General features: G+C 41.2%; 1 protein-coding gene across 2 annotated transcripts in view; it reads left to right on the top strand.

Annotated features, from left to right (window-relative positions):
* The window catches only part of LOC148902761 (YTH domain-containing family protein 1-like), an 89,953-nt gene extending 65,566 nt beyond the window's left edge, over positions 1–24,387 (top strand). The window contains exons 7-8 of one of the 2 annotated variants that reach the window (XR_016114245.1): positions 21,693–21,774; positions 24,051–24,387. The gene's annotated coding sequence lies outside the window, so the exon portion shown is untranslated. The remainder of the gene's footprint in view (positions 1–21,692; positions 21,775–24,050) is intronic. The other variant, XM_088990459.1, reaches the window with a different exon arrangement.
* The last annotated feature ends 17 nt before the right edge of the window (positions 24,388–24,404 follow it).

The following is a 24,404-nucleotide window of genomic DNA, read 5'->3' as shown; positions in this document are numbered from 1 at the left end:
GTTAGAGCGTCCGTGTTTTATACTTCCCCTGTTCAGTGTTTGACTTAAACATAGCGTCCATACAAAATATAGCACTGAAACAACTTACAATCAAATTCAACTTACAAACTACCGCTCGGAACGTATCTCGTACATAAGCGTCTGTAATGTGGTCCCGTATTTTATGGTGTATAAGGCACACCGTACTATAAGGTGCACATTCAATGAATGAAAAATGTTTTCCAAATATAATATACTGGATAAATTTATAAACATTTTCCAAATATAAGGCACACCTACATTAAAAGTTGCTACAGTAGAGGCTGGGCTGACGCACTACTTCTCTTACGAGAGTAAATGGAGTCGGTGGCTGCTGAAATTAGTTGTGAGACCTGTTGAGGCTTAATGTTATTTCACATACTGTATAAGGCGCACCTGCGTATAAGGCTTAGGGTCATCTTTCTGAGAAAATGAAAGCTTTTGGGTGCGCCTTATACACCGAAAAATACGGTAATAAGAAATAGGGCAAGACCAATTTTGTTTCACTACACCGCAGCTTTTATTAAATTTATATGAACATTGTTTCCCATAGATCCCATAGAGAGATTGAAATACAAAGAAAAGAGGTTACATTTTGGAGGGGGGGAAGAGATAAATTGGGATGGAAACATGCTCGCTCTAATCTGGACAACAGGGACCTGTTTCCATTATTTTTGCCATGTCTTGTTGATAGTATTCACATAGTACAACATCCTATCAGGTAATATCAGCCGTAGAAGGATTAGCACGGGTAAGAGGGCTTTTATTCTGTTTTTGCCAAAGAGATAATTCCTTTGAAATATTTCAACGTGTTCATTCTAATATGGAAATTGATTTTTTTTTATCCAGATGTATCTTGTGGACACTGTGATATAAGAACCTTTTTTTATGATTGAAACACACTGTCACAAACGCTTTGCAACATAGTGAATATTCTGTTTCAAGGATCTGATTTTATAGAATTGAGAAATACATAATTATTTTTTGTCACCCTCAAATACGAGAATATTAGCATCAGGCAGCTAATGCTAATACCGCAGTGGTTAATAGAGGAGCTGGAGATAAGCCGTAGCTACACTACCTTGTTATTCCCTGTTCATATGAATTGAAATAAGAGGATCACAACATTGAAAATATCCGTAGAGATAGTGATTGTTCTTATTGTCTTCAGTCCAAAAAAACAACAACAGAAAAACACCTCATGTTTGTGTCCAAAATGGCGCCTGCTGTTTTGTTGCTTTTGTGCATAAAGACATGAACATCTCCTCGTCAGACTTTTGCTCTCAGTTATTTTGCCACTTAAAGGTTATTGCTGCCATGCATGTGTTTATCTGTCTCGCTGACCTTCTAGCGTTTTCTCAGTGGTGCTGTCGCTGTCCTCTCCCCTAGGTAGCCTGTCGCAAGGTTGATCCGTGGTGACGATGGACGACAGACAGCCGCCAATCAGTCTCCTGTTTGTCACGGTCGTTAGAGCTCGGAATGTGTTTGTGTTAAAATGTTGATTGTTGGCACGTTTCATTATAGGAAGTGAACATATCGGAGGAGATGACTTTGAAAAGCAGCGGATGACTGACAACCTGTAGGTTTGCCCAGTGGGAGGACAATGTTGCGCCGAGTTCAGTTGACTACAATACAATCCACTACATATGGATTTATATAGCCCTTTAAAAAGCTGTAACAAAGCGCTTAACATTTCACTACATCTACAGGAAATAAAGCAGTCACAAAGATAGTAGAAGCACCAGGGAGAGAAATTAAGATCAAGTCTTAAGAGTACAAGTGAGTTTTGAGGCGGATTTTAAAGATGGTCAGCTCGAGGGGGGGCTTGCCGAATGTTCAATGGCAGGTCATTTCAGAGAGTGGGACCATCAACAGAAACCACTCTGAGCCTCCGTTTAGCCATTGGCACATATAATAATGTCGGGTCAGCAGACCTGAGGTGTCAAGAAGCTGTGTAGGGTTGGATAAGGTCAGAGAAGTAAGAAGGAAATGGCCATTAAAGATTTGAAGACAAATAATAAGATTTTGAAAATAACTCGAAAAGGTATAGCTAGAGAGCGAGTGAAGTAGGTGTTATATGCTCCCTCTTATGAGTACCTGTCAAAAGGCAAGCAACAGCATTCGGGACCAGCTGAAGACGCTTCATGGAGTTCAGCTCAGACGGGGTGTAGCTTGAGGAAAGGGTCATATTGATATTATTCATTAATGGGTGTATATGTGTGTGTGAGTTTTTTAACGGAGCTGCATACTGTATCTCAGTTGGGTCTTAATTCTCACCTGCAGTTCCCTCTGTTATGTTAAGGATTATCCCAGGAAGTGAACTGGAGCAATAATAATGTGAAGCATGCCGCTTAGAGGACGACACACACAGACACACACACACACACACACACACACACACATTGTGCACACTGGATTGTGGACAGACCATACAACCATAGTGTGTGTATACAGACTCCCTGTTGACAATGGGTTGGCTCAATGTTGAATTGTCTCACACCCCACACGATTTTATGATTATTTTATCAAGTCATTACAAAATACTGCTCAGGCCAAATGGTTGAAGAAGTTATCATAATATGTGAGGCATATTTCGATATTTTTCCAATAAGCTGTTGTAATGTGGATGACAGTGTTGTATGTATTGTCTTCCTTTAGGACATGTCTACATTTTGAAAGACTTACAGTAAAGTCTGGTTATATCGATATCGGATATATCGATAGTCCCGGTTATATCGATACTATTTCTATGCACGAGAAAATTACATGCAAACAGGGTCGGATATATCGATAGTCCCGGTTATATCGATATTTTTTCGGACTCCCTTGAATATCGATATAACGAGACTTTACTGTATTTTCTCTTTTTTTGATACAGTGCAGCCTTTCTCTATTTGTATCACAAATGCGACGACGTGTCAATAAATTACAGTAGCAAAAGGTGACATTAATCAATATCCCATCTACTATACACCAGTGGCAGGCTGTAGATTTCATCGCTAGGCCTTCAGTAGTGCTATGTCTGAATCAATCTAGACTGAAAAAAAATGTGGTCACTAGAGGGTCCACTAGAGGCTACCATTAGCTAGGAAATAACTGACCGACCTTTCGTCATGATGTCCATTTTTTCTTGAAAAGTCCGTCTTTAAATGGTTTTGACAGTAAATCTCCAACCTCTGTATTTGTTGTGACCTTAAATTTTGGTACAGTACAATATCATAGAGGTCACCCAGTGGTCCAGTGCTTCACGCATCGACCACACCGTGTAGATTCGATTCCAACTCTGACCTCCCTGTGTGGAGTTTGCACTGTTTCCCGTGCCTGTGTGGTTTTTCTCCAGGTACTCCGGTTTCCTCCAATTTACCAAAAAGCGCAGGTTGATTGAACACTCCAAATTGTCTGTAGCTGTGAATTGGAACACACAAGTCTGTGTGTGCCCTGCAATTGGCTGGACACCAGTTCAGGGTGTCCCCCGCCTAGCACCCGAAGACAGTCGGGATAGGCTCCAGAGCGCCCTACAAACGTTGTGATGGAAACAATAAATAAATAAATGGATAGTATTATCTTTCCAGAATGATAATTATTTTTGAATAGGATTCATTCCATCAATCATAATCTTTCTTTTATGAATATTGCAAACAACCAAAACCTTGTTTTGCGATCCAAGCAGCGGAATTATACTGGGCACACACACAAACACTCACTGACTTCTGATCTTCCTTATAAGGTGAACATGGGATTTGTGCTAATGTCCCTGCTCCGTTTTCATTTTAATCACGACAATGGGATGAGTCAAGCTGGTTGGCCTGACTCGCTTGATTGTGATGATTGACTTGTCTTTGTTTGGCAGATATGTAATATAGTCTGCTTTAAGAGGATTTCATGATGGGAGGAGGGAGGTTATTGGGGGATTTCATCATGTTCACTGAGGTGAACATGCATTTGTCCACCTACACACACACACACACACACGCACACACACACACACACACATTCCTGTTTCAATGTTTTTGTGGGGTCCGGATAACTCCAGATAAGGAGTGAGGACCGCCGTTGCTGATAAGTTTAGAGAACTAGTGTTACATTTGAACACTAAATGTCACACCATTTCCCACTTCAACTTATTTAAAAACAAAGAAATAAAAAAGTGGACTTGAAACTGAAATAACAGCAGGAGTGAGGTTTCTGAATGGGAACATTCAAAGTCTTCACCCCGGTAGTGAATTTGGTTAAAATATCGTTTTACTTTTTGTGGTGTGAACTTTTTCCTCTCATTAACTACGCACACACACACACACACACACACACACACACACACACACACACACACACACACACACACACACACACACACACACACACACGCACACGCACACGCACACCCACACGCACACCCACAGTGAGTAAAAAGTGTGTGTATCAAAGAGAAATGAAAATTCATAAAAAAAATCATTTGGTGTGAATTTTGAGGACCTCTCTGAAACTTTAACATTATATATAGGACCATTAAAAGGGGGGAGGGGTTAAAAGAAAAACAGAGTATTGCATGTACAAAAAAATGTCCGAAGACTGAATGAATGATTGAATCAAGACATTCATTCAACATTTATTTGACTATTTTATTCTCCTCGCACGCATAATCTAGGAAGACATATTGGAAAATACGGAGACTCAAAAGAGCATAAGCACTAGACTCATCCAAATACAGTATATGCGGCATTTCTGAGATGGGACTGGTCCAGCCTTCTGTCTCAATATGGGGATTAAGCAGGAGTAGGTGGCAGGGGGACCCCTTTCCACCCCCACCCTTCTCATTTTCACTCTCCTTTTTCCATCCTCACTCTCTGCTCCTCATTAATATCTGCTTCGGGATTCAACCCCCCCCCCCCCCCCACAACTAAACATAATCACCACATGCAGATGGACAAATCGACAGCAACTTGCACAGTGTGAGTGTGATGATGCAGCCAGGTGGGCTTTAACCAAGCGTTAGCTGCTCAGTTTGTCTTTTTTTCCTGTATCAGCAGTAGCATTACATACCTGTCAACCAGCGAGAGACTGTGACTTTACTAACGGCTCAATTTTTCCTTACTTACCACGCGTGTGTAATATTTCATTGTGCAATTTTATGAACAAAAGTTCACATGTACACATGAATACTTTGAACAAGTTACAACATATTTCTAGCAATAATCAAGTACAGTGATACCTTGGTTTACGAACTTCCCAGACAGTGTGTAAGGCAAAAAGTGTGTATCCCAAAAATTTATTTCCCATAGGAAACCATTAAAATGAGAATAATCCGTTCCCAGGTCCCCATAAAACATAATTTTCTACTTTCTTGTTTTCTAAGCCTTAAAACTACACAAAATATATATTATTTTATGTATAATAAATGTGCTATGGTATTATAATTAAAGAAATAAACTGTAATAAAGTCATTTTATTGCTTCAATAGTGACCCTCACAATGATCTTATATTTCCTGGATGTGAGCACTGTATATTATTGATGGAGAATAAGAAGTTGTTATATTTAAAAGTTTCATGCTGTTATATGCTTACTCAACATGTGTGACTCGAATACACAATTGAAGCACAGACAACTTGGGGTCAATCTGGGGTCAACAGACACAATTTGTTAAACTGTCATCTTCATCTAGGAGATCTGGCCTTGGACAGAATTTAGGACTTGGGAAACTCCTTATCACAGGGGTAATTTAGGACTTGAAACTCCTTCACGGGAAGAGCTCATTAGCCAGGGTACAAATTTATCAGTTCATGGAAAAGACAATGTTTTATTGCTTTCAGCTGTTCGTGCGTAGAACTCAAAAGGTGTGGTATTCTAATCAAGAAAACTACGTTTTACTAATGTATCACTTAAATTTGCATATACTCTCAATAAATAGCTCGGCAGAGGGCTGCAGAATTCAGGCGTCTGTCATGAATGGCTGCGTCTCCTGCCGGCAGTAAAGACAGTCTTTCTGGGTTTGAGTCTTTGTCCTCAGTGTCCGATCGAACATCTCTGACACTTATTATACTTTTTTTTTCACTGTGTGCCCTTAATTGCTTTATCCTCTTATGATACAATGCGCCAAAAAACAGGGTCATCTCTCTCTTTCTCTCTTGTCTGTTTTTGTGCATTACATAGTGTGTATATCATGGGAATATAATCCCTATGTTCATGTGTTTCTAATCGCATCAATTGGACCAGACTAAATCAGACACCCGAGAGTTCCCACACTGAACTCTCATTAAGGTCCCATCAGTATCACTTCATAGGAAACTGAAATTATTCCGAGTGCCAGAAAAACAACAACACACAACGTTACTTGTTGTTGTTAGCGTAAAATTTGCAGATATAAAATTGGGGGGGGGGGGAAAGGTCAACTCAAATCTCATGTCTTGGAGACATTTGGAGGAGGTAACGGCAGAGAAACTAGTTGAGTGTGACTGCTTGTTTGGGCATCAGATGTTGGCCCAGTCGGGCTCTCTATTCAGATTGCAGCAGATTAGGAGATGGGGGGCACTCTGAGAGCAACTATGATCCATATTAAAGCTGCATAAAATGAAAATTGCAAAGATTTAAAGGCAGATCATAGGCCACAGAGAATTTAATCACAACCTGGCAGTGCATGTGTGTGTGTTTGTGTGTGTGTGTGTGTGGATAGCACAGTGACATGCGGATTATGAATGTAGGCTGTATTTACTTATCAAGCGCTGTTCGGAGATGTAGCACAAATGTTCTATCACAGTCCATCGCCAGTCACCGTGACCGGAAAATGGTTTTTCAAGATTTTTTTTTTAATTTGAAGACAAAAGCCACCCCCCCCCCCCCAAAAAAAAAAAAAAACCTCACAGCCACGCATTTGTTCTGTGAGTGGGCGAGAGAGTGTGTGTTTATGTGTGAGCGCAGCCGGGATGAAACTGTTCCAGTGTCCTCAACACTTGTAATCCCTTGAAGGCTTTGGATACTGCTACTGTATATTCAGTAATACACTGTAGTGTCGTGGAATTCTGCTTTTTTACTTTAAAGATCCTGTGAAGTCCCATCATAGTAAAATTATCAGTAAAAAGCTCCAAGTAGGCGATCGACGTATGCATTCAATGAGCCGGGGTGTGCAAAGTAGCGGCGACTGGAGCGCTGTTCGGTCGTGTGCTTCCGCCGAAGATCACTCCTCCAGCCGTGGTGGGTGTGTATTATGAAAATAGTGCTTATTATAAGGTTTCATTTTCATAAATTAGAGGTTCTTAAGACGAAACGTTTGTAAGATAAGGTGTTTCTAAGTTGAGGTCTCACTGTATATAATGTGTTTGAAGACAAATGTTGAGAATATGTTCAAAGTCTGAGAACTATGTTTTACTTATTTTGTGGTCATTGAGTAATTGAAATTCATCATCGGGCTCTTTCCAGTGAACAATGACAAAGCTCCCAATGACATCACTACTTGCCTCCCATCAGGTCAAAAGTCGAGGAGTCATCCTTCACAACACAGTATCTTTCCACTCCCATATTAATAACTTAATCCGATCTGCGTACTTCAATCAGAATCAGAATCAGAATCATCTTTATTGCCAAGTATGTAGAACACACAAGGAATTTGTTTTCGGTAGAACATGCTGCACTAGTATCGTTGTCAAAAAAACTGCTAAGTATACAGTTCCATTTTGGCTACTGTTGAAAGAGTTCGAAGAGTGGCTTGGGGGGAAGAAGCTGTTTAAATGTCTGCTGGATTTGGTGCGCATGGATCAGTAGCGCCTAAACCGACGCAATATCAATCGTCTTCGCCCGTCTCTCACTCCTCACACCACTGCTATCCTCATTCACAGTCTTGTCACCTCCCAGATAGACTATTGAAATTCACTTCTCCTTGATGTCCCTCTGAAACTTCTCCACAAACTTCAACTCGTCCAGAATTCTTCAGGCCGGATCATCACCAGAACCTCATCCTTTCACCACATCACCCCCGTCCTCGATGTGCAAAAAGGTGTCCACTCCAGTGCCAGGGTTTTTGTCATTGTCACTCGAATTCCAGGACCCACATACTATTGAGTTTAAATGCATGCATCATTGTCCATCAAAATGATTGCTCAATTATTATTGGCAACTAATGAACTAAAAAACCACACCTTTGTGTGATTGTCGGCGATGTCTGATGGATGTGACTGACAGAATTGAAGCACCCTTTTAGTGCTCACCTGCATTTGCGTCTGTTGTGCAGCTTTGTCTTGCTTCTGTATTTGCGTGGCTTGATCTGCTTTTTTAATTAAGTTGACATTGTCTATTTTCTCTGTTTGATGCGGATCTTTCTTGCTTATCCTTCTTCTGTTGCTTCTCCTTGCTCCACCCCTCCCTTTTACTTCCATTCCATATTTCCAAATCCCTCTTTAAGAGTGCCTGGTGGGTGTGTGTGTGTGTGTGTACGCGTGTGCTGGCATGTATGTGTCTCAGTATGTGTGTGTGGATGATGGCAGACACACTCACACATGCACAGAACGCAGACTTAGATGGAGCAGATGGTGACCGTATTCATTTTTTTCCCCGACTAACATTAACCATTCATTATAGACAGCAGACTAAGCCAATCCCACATCCGCCCCCGTGCAAGATTTACACAAACACACACACGCACACACACACACACACACACACACGCACACGCACCCACACACACACACGTGCGCACACACAGCTTCTGACCAGTTTGCCAGTAGCTCAGTCAGTCCTAAACTGCTCCATGAGCCCGTTGTTGATACTTTCTTCCGAGCTCTGCTCTGACTCAATCTGTTGACATTTCTCATTCACTCCCCATGACTCAAATTTGTCCTCCCTCACTTGAGCAGCCCACAACAAGACGAACGAACATCTGATGCCTCCCTCTGCCTCCGTTTACACACTGTCCAAGATGTCTTTTTCCTTTGTTCCACTCCACATGCACAATTTTCCTACCGGAAATTCGCTTGCTCTGGTCTCATCCTTCATGTTCTTTCCACGACTATCATTCTAAGATCCGAATCAGAATCAGAATCAGAATCAGAGTCAGAATCAGAATCAGAGTCAGAATCAGAATCAGAGTCAGAGTCAGAGTCAGAGTCAGAGTCAGAGTCAGAATCAGAATCAGAGTCAGAGTCAGAGTAAGAGTCAGAGTCAGAGTCAGAGTCAGAGTCCGAATCAGAATCAGAATCAGAATCAGAATCAGAATCAGAATCATCTTTCTTGGCCAAGTATGTAGAACACACAAGGAATTTGTCTCAAGTAGAACACGCTGCACTAGTATCATCAGTGTTTTAAATAACATCTGCCCGGAGGCCCGGGGCGTACAACTTTTAAAAAACACTGCTAGAGGTCGGACCAGCGCTTTATCGGCACCCCCGCAAGAAAATAACAAAAACCGAACAAATTCGGGAATTTTGTTAAAGGACAACCGACATCACTTTTTTGTTTCCTAACTGACATCAGAAAAACGTTTTTATAGCATCTAAAATACCCAAAACATGCAGTATGATATTTTTAGTCAAATGCAAAACACCAATAAAAATTACTTAAAGCGTTCAAAATATGCAAAAAAAATGAACCCGGAAGTAGCCAGTTTGAGAAGGTCCCGCCCCCTTGTTGGTGGTAGCTAGATAGCTAATAGCTAGCTAGCTAGCTAATGGATAACAAATAAATAACGAATAGATAGCCAGATAGCCAACAGTTAGCCAGCTAGCCAGTTTACAGCCAGACAGCTAATAGCTAGCCAGCTAGCTAATGGATAGCAAATAAATAGCTAATAGATAGCCAGATAGCCAGCACGACAGCTTACAGCCAGTCAGCTAGATCGCTAATGGCCAGCTAGGAAGCTAATGGATAGCGAATAAATAGCGAATAGATAGCCAACAGTCTGCCAGCTAGCCATCTTACAGTCAGCCAGCTAGACATCTAAGAGCTAACCAGCTAGCTCATGGATAGCTAATAAATTGTTAATAGATAGCCAGATAGCCAACAGCTAGCCTGCTAACAGCCAGCCAGTTAGTCAGCCAACAGCTATCCAGCTAGATAGCTAATAGCTAGCCATTTTTTTTTGTCATCCCTCTTGTCCTCCACGGTCAGAATAGACTTAATCTGCAAGGCCACCGTCGGCCGTAGTTGCGCATGAGCCGAGCCGGTGTCTGTGTGTGTGCTGTAAAGGGATTGCAGTAATTACTGGGATCTGTGCACCGTATTTATCTTTTCAAGGGCTCCATGATCCTGCCATAAAAAGCCCAGCATTTGGCAGTTAACTAATGCCAGCCATTAAATTGATTGTGCTGGATTTGTGTTTGTACTTTGTGTCCATGCATTAAGTAAGTGTGTGGGCGTGGGTGTGAGTGTGAGTGTGAGTGTGTGAGTGTCTCATATTTTCCCCGCTGCTGTGGGATGTCTGTTAAATAATACTTGCTTGTTCTCTATAATCCTGATTAAATATGGGTTAATGTGCATCTGTTTCCAGTGGGCCAGTGGTTGGCCTCGTAGCAAAAAAAAAAAAAAAAGTGTGCCGCTGGCATGTACAATTGCACATACATGTGCAACGTACCCTATTTATTCAACTAGTCTCACTTTCTCAAAAGGTATTTCAAAAAAATAAAAGTATTTCAAAAATACTAATACTTTAATAAAAATAAAGCAGGTCACCTATAACCTAAATTGGGATGTGACTTGCATCACCCGAAGTGTAATTGCAGCTTGTGATCATAACTGTAAGTATAGCATAACGCTATGTATGTATGTATGTATGTATGTATGTATGTATGTATGTATTTATTTATGTATTTATTTATTTATATATTGATTTATATTATTATTTTTATTATTATTAAATACATATAATAATTTTTTTAATAATATTTTTAGATTGTATTTATTGATTGGTTCATTATTATAATTGTTATTATTAAATACATATAATAATAATAATAATAATAATAATAATAATAATCTTTAGCTTTTATTTATTTATGTATTTATTGGTTCATTATTATAATTGTTATTATTAAATACATATAATAATAATAATAATAATAATCTTTAGCTTTTATTTATTTATGTATTTATTTATTTATTTATTGGTTCATTATTATAATTGTTATTATTAAATACATATAATAATAATAATAATAATAATAATAATAATAATAATAATAATAATTCTTTAGCTTTTATGTATGTATTTATACATGTATGTATTTATTTATTTCTTTATTGGTTCATTATTATTATCGTTATTAAATACATGTAATAATAATAATAATAATATTATTTTTTAACTTTTATTTATGTATTTATTTATGTATGTAGTTATGAATTTATTTATACATTTATGTATGTATGTATTTATTTATTTATTTATTGGTTGATTATTATTGTTGTTATTAAATACATGTAATAATAATAATAATCATTTTAGCTTTTATTCATGTATTTATGTATTTATATATTTATGTATTTGTGTATTCATTTATTTATTGATTGGTTCATTATTCTTGTTATTATTAATTACCTACAATAATAATAATAATAATAATAATAATAATAATAATAATAATAACAATAATAATAGCCCGCGATCTGAAGAAAGGAACGTCAGCGCATAGCGCCGATGCGTACGTGGAACTGTCGCGGCATGGAATTGAAGCAGATTTACGTGAGACGGGAAATGTGAGACAATCTCTTTTCATCGATGGATGCTACAGTTTCGTGTTTGCTTTCAACATTTAGCTTGTAGCGGACGTGCACATTTCACAATGATTTGCCTGATCCACTGGTGAAAAGGATGCTTTGATTCTCTTCTCTTTCATCTAGAACCGCTTCATATGACTACGAGGGTGCAGAAAGTGCTTGAATGACAACACATTTTGTTTTTTTTAATAGCTAGCCAGCTAGCTCATGGATAGCTAATAAATTGTTAATCGATAGCCAGATAGCCGGCTAACAGCCAGCCAGTTAGACAGCCAACAGCTATCTAGCTAGATAGCTAATAGCTAATAACGAGAGTGGCTGCCTTTACAGCGGCTCCTGTATTTTGTTTTTCTACTTCTTCTTTTCCTTCCCTCTTCCTTTCATCACTTTGCTGCTGTGAAATGTAAATGTATCCAGTGTGAAATGAATAAAAACTAATCTAATCTAATTAGCATAAAGCCACAACAGGTAAAATACGATATTCGCTCTTGCGTACAGATTTCGGCATTTCTGACATGAGCATTGGAATAAAAAGAGTGAAAATAATGAACGCAAATGAAATGATCACTCTTCTTGGATGTGGCAGTGAAATAAACAGATTGACCGCATTATTCTTTCCAAAATCCTCCCCCGTGCAGGCAACATGTTCCTCACGTCCATCTTGGCTGTTTTTTTTTCAGATACTTGGTGTCAGTATATGTGTGTGTTTGTGTGTGTGTGTGTGTGTGTGTGTGTGAGGACGGAGGCTACACCAGCCTGTCCAGCCTACACACAAACCGTCCCGTCTTGAAATCACCTTACTGTTCCATCCACCATCAGCTGCCCTGAGCATGTTTTTTTTTTAAATTTCATATCTGTTTTTCTCGCTTTAAAAGACGCATGGGGAAAGGAGCAGTGGACGAACAAAACAACAACAAAATGGAGGAATACGTATGTGAGATGAGATTTTTCACTTGCATTGATGAAACTTTAAAGCACAACCGACACCTCTGAAGTTGTGTCCATAATTTGTAAAATGACTTCAAATGACTTCTACTGGGCGCATTTTACAAAGATTCCACTTCATTTTACGTTTTAAGAGTCGCGCTGGATCTTCAGGAAGTCTTGTTTTTGAGTCGGTGACGAGTTCGTACGTGACGTCACTGAAGGATCGCCCCTGACCGGAAAAAAAAGGACACATTGTAGCAGTCCTTCCATCACATCAATGCTTGTTTGGTCTATTGGTGACGATTCCTGACACACAATGCATTTTGGGTACTTTGTTTGGTCTGAAAACATTGTGTTGATCCGTGTTGATGGCGAAATTAGAAGGAAAACAGATAAATAACGCAATGGTGAATTGTTGTGTGTTGCACCAAGACTACTATTTGATACTACAGTAAAGTCTCGTTATATCGATATTCAAGGGAGTCCGAAAAAATATCGATATAACCGGGACTATCGATATATCCGACCCCGTTTGCATGTAATTTTCTCAGTGCGTGCATCGAAATAGTATCGATATAACCGGGACTATCGATATATCCGATATCGATATAACGAGACTTTACTGTAGTTGACACAAATTCCTAGCAGACAAATCAGCCCATTTCCAACGGAGCTTGGGCGCCATCTTGTGCATTTTTTTGGGTGGTACATTGGAGTCCAGATGGCTCGAATTGATACGGAAGAACTTCTTTAATCGATTGCAAACATGTATGCTTTCCTCTTCGGAACTATTTGAATCATATTCATAAATGGATGAGTAACAAGAAGAAAGCATCTTCTCTGAATCTGAAGCCATTGTTTTGATTCTCGAGCAAGGCATGACGTCTTGGCGTGACGTCACGAACTGGGGGCGGGACTTTCTGAAAATGCCCAATTCGCACCTCCATTTTTTTTTTTTGCAGTTTTAGCACACTTTAAGTCATTTTTAGTGGTGTTTTGCATTTGACTAAAAATATCAGCCGGCGTGTTTTGGGTATTTTAGATGCTATAAAACGTCAGTTAGGAAACCAAAAAATGGTGTCGGTAAGTCCTTTAACACTTGAAACTTGCTGAGACTTGCTGCACCAACTTCTTCTCATTTCATCTCTCTTCTCTCCTCTCTGCAACTTCTTCATTTTAATGTTTCTGACCTCCCAAAGGGACATGAGTACACAGATATATGACTCCAATCATCTCATTTTACAGTGCCATTAAATGTCTCTGTAATGCAGAATTACAGCATTAATATAATGAAGGGGGTTCAGGTTATGTGAAGACAAAACCAGTCTGTGGATGTTTCCCCTCATGTTTTTGTCTCATTCAAGTGGGATCCATTATTTCCTGGACGTTCATCCAACTGTTTGGTACTTGAACATGTATGTCTGCCAAAATAATTGCTAGTTCTTAGCTCACACACTGTCTATATGACATAGTGCGGCATTCCCAAATTTGTTCGAGTTTATATTTTGTCGTTTGGGTGCCGATAAAGTGCTGGAAATGGCTTCTGGTAATGTTTTTCCGATTCTCAAGGGGGCATCATTTCCCTTTTTCCCCACATTTAGCGCTTTGTTCAACCTTCAGCTGTTGTTAAAGCACTATATAAACCAATATGTATGTATTGGTATTGGTCACATCTCCTGTCCCACGTAAATCCACTTCAATTCCAAGCCGCGACATGTTTTTGATATTCATATTCCCGCTTTGTTCAGCGGAAAGGCCTGTGTTGTTGGACAGTCTGCGGCTGGATGGATTCATGGCTTGAGGAGCCAGCGATGAGAAGAAAGGAGCGTCAGCGCATACTATGTGGAACTGTCGCGGCTTGGAATTGAAGTGGATTTACATGGGATAAGAGATGTGAGACAATCTCTTTTCATCAATGGATGCTAAAGCTTTGTGTATGCTTTCAACGTTTAGCTTGAAGTAGACGTGCACACTTCACCATGATGTCCCTGATCCACTGGTGAAAAGGACGATTTGATTCTTTCATCTTTCATCTAGAACTGCTTCACACAACAAGGAAGATGCAGAAAGTGCTTAAGATTGAATGACTGTGTCTGTGTCTTTGTGTTAACATATTATTTGTTATTTTGTTTTTTTGTTGACTTCAAGATGGCGGCGCGAGTGAGGCTGCCTTTACAACAGCTCCTGTTTTTTTGTTTTTCTACTTCTTTCTTTCCTTTTCCTTTCATCACTTTGCTAGTGTGAAATGTAAATGCGTCCACTGCCACACTAATAAAAGGCAATCCAATCCAATCCAATCCATATTCTCATCATATCCCTGAATTATGGCCAGAAGCGTTGTCATTGACTTGAAGCTCAAACCGAGGCACTTTTGGGAGGCGTTCAAAATTCAAAGCTGTGCCCATCTCCCCGCCCCCCGTTTTCGATCTCCCAGTATTTGATTTCACTCCCCAATCATGGTGCATTTTGATGTGGTCTACCTCCCTCCCAGTAGATGGAGATGTGAAATATTTTAACACACTTTGTTGTTTGGGCGACAGCGCACCTCAGCAGATGGGCCATCACTGCACAGACTGCAATGTATGCAAATCTCCATACAAAGCAGCCCAGGATGTTTTCAATATAACGCAAGTGCCTCCGGCCCTGTTTTAATCCCTCTTTACCCGCAGCCAATGCACTGTTTCATCCAGTCAAACGCCTTAAGCGCTGTGTCAACGTGGACATCTGGCCGCATGTCTGAACCCCCTAAAAATGGGTGCGTGTGTGTGTGTGTTTGGTAAAGGAACACGTCGACGAAAGAAGTGATTGGGTACGATTTTCTGAGCTGGGATCAGTTCATAGAACGGCGACATTCGGGGGAACGGAACAGGTGTCATGGCTGCTTTCTTCATTTTCTCGCAACTTGCTTTGTTGTTTTCACACTTTTTTTTTTCTTTCACCCTCCACATCACCCTCGAGGAATAAGTACTCTCTCTCGTACCTGTCAACCTTGGCTAATAGCTGCTTTTATAAATGATTACAATTCCCGTATAAAAGTTGTAGTACGGCGTACATTATTTGAAATGATAAAAAAAATGCTAACACAAGCGGGAAAATGCAAAGAGCTCATTGCGCGTGTGTACGTTATGCTTTTATCAGGTTTGTTTTCGATTAGAGTACTGTGTAGAGGACCGAAAAAGACCCCACCACAGGCTAGTGTTAAGCCGAAGAGGACACAAAAGAAAATTACGGTCGAGCAGAAGAAGGAAATCATCGAAAAACACGAATGAGGTGTGCGTTTGTGTAATTTAGCATCCCAGTACCAGTATGCTAAGTCGACCATTGCTACGTGTGGCTAAGGGTGTTTCTGTGTTGTCTAAGCAACGGTCTCAGGCAATAGAAGAGATTGAAAAACTTCTGTTGATTTGGATTAACGAAAAGAAGCTAGCGGGGGACAGTGTGAGTGAGGGTATTATCGCTGGGAAAGCACGGCAACTTCACTCGGATATCATCAAGAGGCAACTACATCAACCACCATCACAAAGGTAAATAAAACGACTTTATTATACGGTACAGTTAATTTCTTTAAGTACAATACAATAGCACAATTATTAGACGTAAAATAAGGTATATTTTGTGTAGTTTTAAGCCTTGTTTAGTAGATAAATATTTTTTATGGTGACCTGGAAACGGATTATTCTCATTTTAATGGTTTCTTATGGAAAAATAATGTTTGGAAGGCACATACATTATTTGAAATTAAAAAAATGTCTAAAATACGGGGAAAACGTATAAATTGACTGGTATCCGCTTTCGCTTTCTCTCTATAGCTAACACACACACACACACACACACACACACACACACAGTTGTACACACATAGATAGACTAACACTCACATATATTGACACAAATGTGGAGCCAGCACACCTTCTGGTCAGAACACTGATTTCCGTCGTTGTGACAGGTGAGGGCAGCCACAGTGCCGCCAGACACCTGGATACTCATGGCAACATTCACCGAGTGTGTGTGTGTGTGTATATGTGTGCGTGAAAAGTGCATTAGGTGTTGGCTGTGGTGGCGTCAGAAAATAAAGCAGCTCCTCAGGGTTGCTTTTCCTGGATGGGACACTAGTTCAAACGATTTTGGCAGGATCGCTTCTCTTCTCTGACCTACATGATAGTAAAATCACACACGACCATGTAGAGTAGACTCGCAAAATAGCTAAACGTACACAGCTAGCGGGAATCTCATTTATGAAGTCATGGTATAATTACTGTAAAGGAGTATGAATGTGATCTTATATTTTATCTTATATTATATATATGTGTCTTAAATTTGAAAAACGTGTATAAATGTATATATTATTATTATCTGTTGGCTATGGAGTTGGCTCGCTAGCTGTCTAGCGGGCTATCTATTGGATATCTGGCTGGCTAGCAAGCTAGCTATTGGCTATCGATTAGCTGGCTAGTTAGCTGTCTATGAGTGGGTTGAGTGAACGCTGGCGCGTGTGGCCGCCGCTGCTCACCCACAAAAAAACTGATCCTGTGACTGTAAAGTGACCTTGAGAGTTTTGAAAGGTGCTTAGAAATGACATGTATTCTTCTTCTTCTTCTTCTTCTTCTTCTTCTTCTTCTTCTTCTTCTTCTTCTTATTATTATTATTATTATTATTATTATTACTATTATCTGTTGGCTATGGAGTTGGCTCGCTAGCTGTCTAGCGGGCTATCTATTGGATATCTGGCTGGCTAGCAAGCTAGCTATTGGCTATCGATTAGCTGGCTAGTTAGCTGTCTATGAGTGGGTTGAGTGAACGCTGGCGCGTGTGGCCGCCGCTGCTCACCCACAAAAAAACTGATCCTGTGACTGTAAAGTGTGTCATGATCTGGTTGACGACCAACGGGGGGCGCTGTCGCCCCCGCCTACACCTCACAGGTGCTGGTCGTCCCGATCAGATTGGCGACGTCAGCCCTGCCTGCAGCCTCGCAGGTGCTGGTCATTATAATCAATGGCACTTAAAAGGACACTGGGCACGATCATCCGGTGCCGATTCATTGTTTGTTTGCTGCTTGGCTGCAGCATGCATTGTGTACGTGTTTGTTTAACCTTGGCGGACTTTTACACTTGGTTTTCTGTTGCTACTTTGTATTTTTTCCATTCAGATCATTTTGATATTTTACATTTTGTTCCTGCTGACTTTATTTGAATACAATTTGTCAAACAACCTCCTGCTCCCTCCTGCCTGCTTTTTGGGATCCGAACCCGCCATCACCACCTCGCAAAACCGTGACAGAATGAATCGGCCAACCATCGGATCCCGCAGGTACATCGGACCCGTCTCATTTCCACCCTGTGCCTGGCAATGCTACGTCCACGTTAGCGAAAGCCTCGTCGCGTTTGAATCGCGTCACTCGACGAGCCGCAACGTCCACGTAAACGTCCGGCCGAGACCTCCTTCCAGGTGGCCGTCCAGGGTGACCCTGGGTGACTGGCATTGCACGCCCACGTCCAGCCACGCTGTCGTCGTGCATGACGAATTGAGTCTCATCCACGACGAGCCGTGCAACGTCCGAGTCAATGTCAGTCCGAGACCCCACTCACCGCTGGATCCCGGAGCGGCTCTGGACTGGTCTCGTTCCCCCGGAGCCGGGCAGTTCACGCCCACGTCGGCGTCCGGCCGAGACCTGGTCCCATACGGCCGTACGGGGTGCCATTCTGCGCCTGGCAGTTCGACGTCCACGCAGAGCCATGCGCCGTCGCGTGAACGTGCGAGAGGGATCGCACTCACGCCCACGACGATCCGTGCCGCGTCTTCGTCCACCCCAGGCCGAGTCCCGTTCCCATCAGGCCGCCGCCCGTCGTATGCTGGAGAGGCAGCGGTTGCCCTCTCCACCGACCGTTCCCTGGCGAGTGGACCTTTTTGGGAGACTGTTGGGACTTCTGGAAGCAGCCCCTTGAAGGGGGGGTACTGTCATGATCTGGTTGACGACCAACGGGGGGCGCTGTCGCCCCCGCCTACACCTCACAGGTGCTGGTCGTCCCGATCAGATTGGCGACGTCAGCCCTGCCTGCAGCCTCGCAGGTGCTGGTCATTATAATCAATGGCACTTAAAAGGACACTGGGCACGATCATCCGGTGCCGATTCATTGTTTGTTTGCTGCTTGGCTGCAGCATGCATTGTGTACGTGTTTGTTTAACCTTGGCGGACTTTTACACTTGGTTTTCTGTTGCTACTTTGTATTTTTTCCATTCAGATCATTTTGATATTTTACATTTTGTTCCTGCTGACTTTATTTGAATACAATTTGTCAAACAACCTCCTGCTCCCTCCTGCCTGCTTTTTGGGATCCGAACCCGCCATCACCACCTCGCAAAACCGTGACAAAGTGACCTTGAGAGGTTTGAAAGGTGCTTAGAAATGACATGTATTCTTCTTCTTCTTCTTCTTATTATTATTATTATTATTATTATTATTATTATTATTATTATTATTATTACTATTATCTGTTGGCTATGGAGTTGGCTCGCTAGCTGTCTAGCGGGCTATCTATTGGATATCTGGCTGGCTAGCAAGCTAGCTATTGGCTATCGATTAGCTGGCTAGTTAGCTGTCTATGAGTGGGTTGAGTGAATGCTGGCGCGTGTGGCCGCCGCTGCTCACCCACAAAAAAAACTGATCCTGGGACTGTAAAGTGACCTTGAGAGTTTTGAAAGGTGCTTAGAAATGACATGTATTATTATTATTATATTATGATACCTCTTTTCATTTATTGAAAGTGCGTAAAATACAGTGTGACTTTGATGTTATTGTTTTTTTAGAGCCCACTTATTCAGGTATGAATTGACAGAACAATGTTTTTTTAAATAAATAATAATAATAATAATAATAATAATACAGTTCATTTATCAGCGTCTTTCAAAAATCTCAACGACACTTTACAATCACAGGTTTTTTTCCTGCGGGTGAGCAGCGGCAGCAACACACGCCAGCGTTCACTCAACCCAGAAGTGTTTATTTCGTCATTTTTGGGTCTATAATACAGCTACATATATCAATATGTCTTTCTTGATACTTGCACTATGTACAGTTTTTTATTAAACAGTTTTGCACATTTACAGTATACAGTTGACATTTTTATTTGAACTGCAAATGTCCCCATTGTGGGACAAATAAAGGTTTTCTGATTCTGATTCTTTTGTATCCGAGATGGAAATGTGTGCGGTTGGTGAGACAGAGGAGCGATGGGTGCGGTGGGGGGGTTTGGAAGGCTGCTTTTGCCTCAGGCTTTTTTTCTCCTCCGAGAGTCCCTGCGACTGAGGGACTCGGCGCGGTGAAATGAGAGCAAAGCACGAGGAACGGCGTCTCGAGAAGAGGCCACGCAGTTAATAGTCCACGTCAACATCCATCACGGTCGCGGCGGCAAAAGTAGCTCAGTTAGTGTGATGACAGGAGACAAGTTCACGAAAGTTTCTCTGGAAAGAAACACTAGAACACTACATATAATAATTAGAATAATACATTTGATTTCTAAGCGCCTTTCAAAACTCTCAAAGCCACTTTACAGTCATAGGATCACTTTTTTTCTGCGGGTGTGTCATGATCTGGTTGGCGACCAACGGGGGGCGCTGTCGGCCTCGCCTGCACCTGCACAGGTGCTGGTCGTCCCGATCAGATTGGCGACCAGCGGGTAGCGACGTCAGCCCTGCCGGCAGCCTCGCAGGTGCTGGTCGTTATAATCAATGACACTTAAAAAGACACCTGGCACGATCATCCGGTGCCGATTCATTGTTTGTTTGCTGCTTGTTTGCTGCATGCATTGTGTACGTGTTTGTTTAACCTTGGCGGACTTTTACACTTGGTTTTCTTTTGCTACTTTGTATTTTTTCCATTCAGATCATTTTGATGTTTTACATTTTGTTCCTGCTGACTTTATTTTAATACAATTTGTCAAACAACCTCCTGCTCCCTCCTGCCTGCTTTTTGGGATCCGAACCCGCCATCACCACCTCGCAAAACCGTGACAGGGTGAGCAGCGGCGGCCACATGCGCCAGCGTTCACTCAAACCGGAATAACTCAAATAGATAGAAAGTTAGCTAGCTAGCTAATAGACAACTAATGGATAGCTAGCTATTCCGATAGTCAATATATAGCAAATAGATAGCTAGCTATATACCTAGGTAGCCAGATACATAGCTAGCCAGATAGCTAGATACGTAGCTCAAGTGAGAATCAAACGCTTGTTTAAATAAAAAAAAGTATTTCAATGTTATTTAAAAGTGTCAACTGAATCAACCCGGAATAACTCAAATAGATCAAAAGTTAGCTAGCTAGCTAATAGATAACTAATGGATAGCTAGCTATTTCGATAGTGAAAATATAGCAAATAGATAGCAAGGTAGCCAGCTACATAGATAGCCAGATAGCTAGATATGTTGCTCAAGTGAGAATCAAACGCTTGTTTAAATAAAAAAAGTATTTCAATGTTATTTAAAAATGTTCATAAATTTTGTAAACTGAGGTATCACTGTACAGTTTATTTCTTTAATTATAATACCATAACACATTTATTATACATAAAATAAGGTATATTTTGTGTAATTTTAAGGCTTAGAAAATTAGAAAGTAGAAAATTATATTTTATGGGAACCTGGGAATGGATTATTCTCATTTTACTGGGTTCCTATGGGAAATTATTTTTTGGGATGCACACTTTTCGCCTTACACACTCTGGGAACCAATTAAGTTATTAAGCCAAGGTATCACTGTATATCATTTTATCAATTGTACACAGTAGACGTGATGGGTAAGATATTACTAGTGTCTAATTTCCCCTCATTTGGTATCTGCGTGTTCTACCACCTCCCTCCCTCCCCATTCTACCGGCCCCCGCCCTCTTTGATGGTCAGTCCATTGCCAGGCAATCTGGTCTGCAATGTTGTTCACACCTAGCCAGCCAAAAAAAAAAAAAAAAAAAAAAAATCTTTGAAAAGAAATGACGACTTGCCCGAGCGGTTTCACTGTTCTCTTGGTCCTGTGCGTGTATATCTGTGTGTGTGTTTGAAAGGTGGTGCGTTAACCTCAGGCCTTGTGTAGCGGTGCTGTGATGCCGAGTGTCACCCTGCTCCAGCCTGAGCCCTGCAGCTACGGTAACCAGCTGGGAAACTGACAGATTTGTCTACAGCACTCACCTTATACTCTTTCTTCCCCCGCACATGCACACACAGACACCCAACACGATTGTGGCCTGAGGTTTAAGCACACATGCACTTAACCCACCTACCCCCACCCAAAAAATAAAAATGGACTCATATCCACAGACCATTGCGAAAGCTGCAGGCAGTTAGTCCCTCTCATGCCAGCTAGTGCAAAAGAAATTTTCTGCGAGGCAGGCATATAGACTAGTAGTCATACTATTCAGAAAATACTTATGAGGATGTGGGAAAAAATGGCTATCTGGCTGGCTAGCTATTAACTATCTAGCTGGCTTGCTGTTAGCTGGATGGCTGTTGGCTATCTGGCTATCTATTAGCTATTTATGAGCTATCCATTAGCTGGCTGGCTAGCTATTAGATATCTAGCTGGCTTGCTGTTAACTGGCTGGCTGTTGGCTATATATTAGCTATTTATTAGCTATCCATTAGCTGGCTGGCTAGCTATTAACTATCTAGCTGGCTTGCTGTTAGCTGGATGGCTGTTGGCTATCTGGCTATCTATTAGCTATTTATTAGCTATCCATTAGCTGGCTGGCTAGCTATTAGATTTCTAGCTGGCTAGCTGTTAGCTGGCTTGCTGTTAGCTGGCTGGCTCTTGGCTATCTATTAGCTATCCATTAGCTGCCTGGCTAGCTATGAAGTATCTAGCTAGCTTGCTGTTAGCTGGCTGGCTGTTGGCTATCTGGCTATCTATTAGCTATTTATTAGCTATCCATTAGCTGGCTGGCTAGCTATTAGATATCTAGCTGGCTAGCTGTTAGCTGTCTAGCTGGCTGGCTGTTAGCTGGCTGGCTCTTGGCTATCTGGCTATCTATTAGCTATTTATTAGCTATCCATTAGCTGGCTTGCTAGCTATTAGCTGTCTAGCTGGCTAGCTGTTAGCTGTCTAGCTGGCTGGCTGTTGGCCATCTGGCTATCTATTAGCTATCCATTAGCTGGCTGGCTAGCTATTAGCTGTCTAGCTGGTTAGCTGTCGGCTATCTGGCTATTTAATTTACAAGCGCCTTTCCGAACACCCAAGGACACTTCATAATAAAAAAACAGCAATACATAAAACAATAAAACCATGAATAAAACAAGAAATAATAAAATAGTAGATTAAACTCGACCATGAATGAAAGTTTAAACAGGTGGGTTTTGAGGTGATATAAGGGAGTCAATAGTACGGATGTTGGGTGGAAGTGAGTTCCAGAGCGGCTTGGGAGTAGAGCGGCTGAAAGCTCTGCACCCCATCGCGGTGAGACGGGCAGAGGGCATACAGTGGTGGAGGAAGGATGAGGATCTGAGGGCCCGAGAGGGATCGGAGATTTGAAGTAGGTCAGACAGATAGAAGGGAGGCAAGGTTATGGATGGATTTAAATGTCAACATAAGGCTATCTATTCACTATTTATTAGCTATACATTAGCTAGCTGGCTAGCTGTCTAGCTGGCTGGCTGTGAGCTGGCTGGCTGTTGGCTATCGATTAGCTATCCATTTGCTGGCTGGATAGCTATTAGCTGTCTAGCACACACAGCTCTAAGCTGTCTATTTGACTAGTTGCTGTCTATTTGGCTAGTTGTTGGCAACTATTATCTATTTGTTAGCTATCCATTAGCTAGCTGGCTAGCTGTCTAGCTGGCTGGATGTAAGCTGACTAGCTGTTGGCTATCTATTCGCTATCTATTTGCTATCCATTAGCTATCTATTAGCTATCTACTTGACTGGCTGTAAGCTGTCTAGCTGGCCAGCTGTTGGCTTTCTGGCTATCTATTAGCTATTTATTTGCGATCCATTAGCTAGCTAGCTAGCTTTCTAGCTATTTGAGTGACTTCGGGGTTGAGTGAACGCTAGCACGTGTGGCTTCCACTGCTCACCCACAAAAAACGTATCCTGTGACTGTAAAGTGACCTTGAGAGTTTTGAAAGGCACTTATAAATGAAATGTATCATTATTATTATTAAAATACATTTTTATGATAGACTTCTGTTCATTTCCTTAATGTATGCTTTCACACAATAGATTATTTAACATTAAAACATACACCATTAACTCATTCACTGCCAGACGTGTAAGTGGAAGGATGAGGCCGGCAGTAAAGTGAGGAGGACTAAATAGGAAGGAGATTAGATCATCAAGGGGAATATGAATCTTCTGTATAATAATAATAATAATAATAATAATAATAATAATAATAATAATAATAATAATACATTTATTTCCTTTCAACTAGAGTTGTTTGTTTGTCTTCATCCATCATCCGGAGCAGCTAAGGCGAGGGATTGCCCGGCTTCCTGCCGTTCCTGCTCTCATCCATTCACCAAGTCACGCGAGAGAATCAAAACTTCTTTCCCTCCATGACTTCTTACACCTTGACACCACCAGCAGGCCCAGTGATGGAACTGCAGGTTGCCGTCAAGAATTGTGACAGGTGACAATTATGGCACAGGAAGGCAACGGAGAAGGATTTAAATGTCACAAACGGATGATGTTTTGCGAAACCAAAATATATGGATTAAAAATAATATTTTATATTATTTAGTATTGTTTTATGTTTTGAGCAGCGGCAGCGTGTGGCTGCCGCTGC

This window comes from Hippocampus bargibanti, linkage group LG01, assembly GCF_051943395.1.
Source record: "Hippocampus bargibanti isolate YZ-2025 linkage group LG01, ASM5194339v1, whole genome shotgun sequence".
NCBI lineage: Eukaryota > Metazoa > Chordata > Actinopteri > Syngnathiformes > Syngnathidae > Hippocampus > Hippocampus bargibanti.
This window is presented reverse-complemented; position numbering and strand designations above follow the sequence as displayed.